Source organism: Nicotiana tabacum, chromosome 10 (assembly GCF_000715075.1).
Source record: "Nicotiana tabacum cultivar K326 chromosome 10, ASM71507v2, whole genome shotgun sequence".
Lineage (NCBI taxonomy): Eukaryota > Viridiplantae > Streptophyta > Magnoliopsida > Solanales > Solanaceae > Nicotiana > Nicotiana tabacum.
The window spans coordinates 30,468,392-30,474,315 of NC_134089.1; positions in this window are offsets into that span (position 1 = coordinate 30,468,392).

The following is a 5,924-nucleotide window of genomic DNA, read 5'->3' on the forward strand; positions in this document are numbered from 1 at the left end:
AGAGTGATTCATGATTTTGGCATTGTTTGATAAGATTTGAGGGCTCGACTAAGTTCGTATCATATTTTAGGACTTATTGGTATGTTTGGTTGAGGTCCCCGGTGGCCTCGGGTGGATTCCGGTTGGTTAACGGGCTAGATTTGGACTTGTTGAAATTGCAAAAATTGCAGAAGTTTCAGTTGTTGGTTTCCTCCTATGCAATCGCATAAGAGGGGATGTGAGCGCGTAAGCTTGTTTGGGTTACCCCATGTGTTTGCGAGTTAGGGTACGTGAACGCATTAGTTGGTCAGGCTGTACATTGCAAATGAGTGGGCTAGGCCGCGTTCGCGAAGAGGAAGTGAAGCGACAGTGGAGTTCAAGTTTTGTTCATTGCGGTCACGTAAGGATAGCCACGATCGCGTAGGTCTAAGCAGCTAGTGGTACGCAATCGCGTGTAAGGTAACGCGTTCGCATAGTAGGCTTTTAAGCGGTTGGAATTTTGTCTACACAATCGCATAAGATGTTCCATGATAGCGTAGTGTGAACATCTGGGTAGATTATAACTTTTCGAAAACGAGGGTTAGCCATTTTTATCAAACTTGAGTTTGAGAGCTCGTATTTGGACGAGATTTTGAGGGATTTTCAGAGACATCTATTGGGTAATGATTTTACACTTGATTTTTGTTGTATCGCACTAATCTATTATTATTTCCATCTTTTAATTTCGGATTTGGGTTGAAAATTTTGAAAAAATGAGAAGAAGTTCTTCAACTGAGATTTGGGATTTTCATTGAGATTTTGATATCGGGTTTGGATAATTTTGGTATAAGTGAACTCGTAAGTGAATGTGTGTTTATATTTTGTGACTTTTACCCAATTTCGAGACATGGGCCCGGGTCAACTTTTTGGGGAGATTTTATAATTTCTTGCTTAAGTCTTGATTTCATTAGTTAGATTAGTTTCTTATGGTTATATTTACGGTATGCAATTGCTTTTGGCTAGATTTGGGACATTTAGAGTTGGATATTCATGGAAAAGGCATTGTTACCGATTGATTGAGCTTTGTTCGAGATAAGTGGCTTGCCTAACCTTGTGTGGGGGAACTTCCCTTAGGATTTGGTACTGTTGTGATATGTGAGCACCATGTACGTGAAGTGACGAGTGCGTACGTGGTCTATTTATTATAAAATTCCATTTTTCACTGAATAATAATCTATTTCACTTTAATTGAGTTATACTAGAATATGTAATTATCCTGATTAGCCTAGAATAGCATGTCTACGTGTCTTAAATGCCTATCTGAACTCTGTGCAGCATGCTTAGTGGATTTTCTGCTTCTTCCTTGGCTTGTACTTAGTCTAAACTGTAGGATTTTGTCTTGTAACTATTTTTTCCATTGTTTGAACTGTGTATTTACTTAAGGTTTACGGAACGGTCTTCCGGGAGATCCATCTATATATTTACTTTGGGACTACAGAATGATATTCTAGGAGATCTCCCTACATATTTACTTTGGGACTACAGAACGGTATTTCGGTAGATCCCCCTGCACATTTACGTTTGGGATTACGAGACGGTATCTCAGGAGATCCCCTGTTGTATTTTGTGCACTGAGCTGTTACCTTCTATGAATTCTTTCTTGTTAAATTTCAGTCTTTATTTTACTGCGATATTTCATTTTTGCCTTGCCGTATTATTAATTATACCGGTAGGGTTCTGACCTCGTCACTACTCGACCGAGGTTAGGCTCACACACACACACACACACACCTCGGTCATTACTCGACCGAGGTTAAGCCTGGAACTTACTAGGTATCATTGTGGTGTACTCATGTTACTTTTCTGTTCATGTTTTCGTATGCAAATCTAGGTACCTCCTACCAGCCTCACTTTTAGTTGCACAGTTGTTGTTGTTCCGGAGACTTCAAGGTATATTTGTTGGCGTCTACAGACCTCGGAGTCCCTTTCTATTCCTTGTTATGTAGTTCCTCTTTTACTTCTTCTAGTACTAATGTATAGAATAGTTAGACAAAATCTTAGAAGCTTGTGACTTACGGTGTCCCGGGTCTTGGGAGATTTTGTGCATATTCGAGAGTGGTTATTCTACATGCCGAGCGACACTTACATCAGTTGTTAAATCATCGGTTGCAGTTAGTTGTTAGATTTTATGTTTTCTTTTCATTATTCCATAAATGTTAGGCTTACCTAGTCGTAGAGACTAGGTGCCATCGCGACATCCCACGGAGGGAGGATTTAGGTTGTGACAAGTTGGTAATAAAGCTCTAGGTTCATAGGTGTCGTGACTCACAAGCAGATTTAGTAGAGTCTCGCGAATCGGTATGAAGACACATGTACTTATCTTTGGGAGGCTATGGAACTGTTAGGAAAATTTCACTTCTTTGATTTCCTTGTCGTGCAAAATTGTTGACTTCGAAATTCTAAACTTTTATCTTCTATTCTCTCATAGATGGTGACAAAAAGTACAGCCGGATCAGATGACTAGGCACTCGCACCCCCTGCTAGAGCCTCCAGAGGCTGGGGCAGAGGTAGAGGCCAAGGACGTCCACGTAGTACACCCATATCACCCTCGCTAGCTGCCATAGAGGAGCCATGCAGGCACCTGAGATGCCTACTACTATGCTCTTTAGGAGACCTTTGCACAGTTCTTGAGCATGTTCGGTACTCTAGCTCAGGCAGGGTTGATTCCCCTTGCTCTTGCCATATCTCAGGCTGGGGGAGGAGAACAGACTCCTACCGCCCCCATCCCAGAGCAACGGGTTCGGGTCGATCAGATTCCAAAGGTTATACCAGTGCCACCTGTAGCCGCAATTCAGCGCAAGGGTAGGGTAACACTTTCAAAGGAGGAACAACGTAGGCTCGAGAGGTACAAAAAGTACCACCCTCCTACTTTCAGTGGTTTGGCGATAAATGATGCTCAGGTTTTTCTTGAGGAGTGCCACTACATCCTCCATACTATGGGCTTAGCGGAGTCGAGTGGCGTTTCTTTCACTGCATTTCAGCTTAGAGGAGCAGCCTATCAGTGGTGGCGTGCTTATGAGTTGGACAGCCCGGCTGAGGCAGCTTCACTTACGTGGACTCAGTTCTCGGATATGTTTTTGAGGGAGTATGTTCCCCAGACCCTCAGAGATGCATCGCACACCGAGTTTAAGCAGTTGCACCAAGGTGATATAACTGTGTCAGAGTATGCAGTTCATTTTAGTGATTTGGCTAGACATGCACCGGTGTTGGTTTCTGTAGTTCGAGAGAGAGTCTGTCGATTTATTGAGGGGATCCATCCTAACATCAGGATTAGCATGGCCCGGGAGTTGGAGATGGACATCTCGTATTAGCAAGTCGTGAGTATTGCTAAGAGAGTGGAGGGCATGCTTGCACGGAAGAGGGAGGAGAGAGAGGCCAAGAGGTCTCGAGAGGCTGGCTCTTATTCTGGTGCTCGTGCCCCAGCTGCAGTTCACCATGGAAGGGGCTATGTAAGTCGCCTAGCAGACCTAGCCCGAGCCAGCCACGCCCTGCCAGAGCTTGTTTTGAGTGTGGCGACACTCTCCATATGGTAAGGGATTACCTCAGACTTAGGAGGGGTGTACCTCCACAGACTTCGCAGGCACCGCATGCTCCACAAGGTCTTCAGGCTATGCTTACAACACCAGTCACTACTCCACCTACTCAGCCAGCTCAAGGTGAAGGTCAGGAAGGTAGAGGTCGCCCTAGAGGGGAGGCCAGGCCAGATACTATGCTTTTCCTGCTCGTATAGAGGCAGTTGCTTCTAACTCATGTCATTACAGGTATTGTTATGATCTTTCATAGAGATGCGTCGGTTTTATTTTATCCAGGCCCCACTTATTCCTATGTGTCATCTTAGTTTGCTTCGTATTTGGGCGTATCCCGTAATTCTATGAGTTCTCCTGTTTATGTGTCTACATCTATGGGAGATTCTATTATTGCTGACCATATATATCAGTTATGTTTGGTTGTTATTAGTAGTATTGAGACCAGAGCTGATTTATTATTGCTCAGTATGGTAGATTTTGATATTATCTTGGGCATGTACTGGTTGTCGCCCCATTATGATATTCTTGATTGTCATGCCAAGACCATGATGCTGGCTATGCCAGGCTTACCGCGATTAGAGTGGAGGGACACATTAGATTACACTCCTAAGAGAGTTATTTCATTTCTTAAAGCACAACGAATGGTTGAGAAGGGTGTGACACGTATATAGCTTATGTGAGAGATGTCAGTATTGATACCCCTACAGTTGATTTAGTTCCAGTAGTGAGGGATTTCCCTGATATGTTTCCAGCTGATCTTTCGGGCATGCCGCCCGACAGAGATATCGACTTTGGTATTGATTTGTTGTCGGGCACTCAGCCCATCTCTATTCCTCCATATCGTATAGCACCTCCTGAGTTGAAGGAGTTGAAGGAACAATTATAGGAATTGCTTGATAAGGGCTTCATTCGGTCAAGTGTGTCACCTTGGGGTGCTCCGATATTGTTTGTGAAGAAATAAGATGGTTCCATGCGCATGTGCATTGATTATCGCTAGTTGAACAAAGTTATAGTGAAGAACAAGTATCATTTGTCTTGTATTGATGACCTATTTGATCAGTTACAGGGTGCCAGAGTATTTTCTAAGATTGACTTCCATTCAGGCTATCATCAATTGAAGATTCGGGAGCCAGATATCTCGAAGACTACTTTCAGGACCCGGTATGGTCATTACGAGTTCCTTGTGATATCATTTATGTTGACTAATGCCCCAGCAGCATTTATGAATTTGATGCACAGTGTATTTCGTCCCTATCTTGACTCTTTCATCATTGTGTTTATTGACAATATTTTGGTGTACTCCTAGAGTCGGGAGGATCATGAGAAACACCTGTGGGCTGTGCTTCAGACCTTGAGAGAAAATAAATTATATGCAAAGTTCTCAAAATGTGAGTTCTGGTTAGATTCCGTGGCATTTTTGGGTCACGTAGAGTCGAGTGAGGGGATCAAGGTGGATCCGAAAAAGGTGGAAGTAGTGCAGAATTGGCCCAAACCGTCCTCAGCTATGGAGATCCGGAGTTTCTTTGGTTTGGCGGGGTATTACTGTTGATTTGTTGAGGGATTCTCATCTATTGCAACACCTATGACTAGGCTAACCCAGAAGGGTGCTCTGTTCAGGTGGATAGGGGAGTGTGAGGAGAGCTTTCAAAAGCTCAAGACAACTTTGACTACAGCCCAGGTATTGGTATTGCCTACAGGTTTGGGGTCTTATACTATTTATTGTGATGCGTCGGGGATTGGTCTCGGTGCGGTGTTAATGCAGGACCATAGGGTGATTGCCTACGCATCCAGATAGCTGAAGGTGCATGAAAAGAACTATCCTTTCTGTGACCTTGAGTTAGCAGCTATTGTTCATGCCTTGAAGATTTAGCGGAACTATTTGTACGGTGTCCCTTGTGAGATCTACACTGATCACCGAAATTTGGATCATCTGTTCAAGTAGAAGGATATTAACTTGCGTCAGCGGAAGTGGTTAGAGCTGCTTAAGGATTATGATATCACTATTTTGTACCATCCCGAGAAGTCTAATATGGTGGCTGATGCCTTGAGTCACAGGGCGGAGAGTTTAGGGAGCTTAGCATATTTACCAGTAACATAGAGGCCATTAGCATTGGATGTTCAGACCTTGGCCAAACAGTTTGTCAAATTAAATATTTCTGAGCCGAGTAGAGTTTTAGCTTGTGTGGTCTCCCAGTTTTCTCTTTATGATTGTATCAGGGAGTGTCAGTATGATGACCCCCATCTGCTCGTCCTTTAGGACACGGTTCAACACGGTGATGCTAAGGAGGTCAGTATTGGGGATGATGGTGTATTGATGATGTAGGGCACGCTATGTGTTCCCAATGTAGACAGATTGCGTGAGTTGATTCTCAAGGAGCC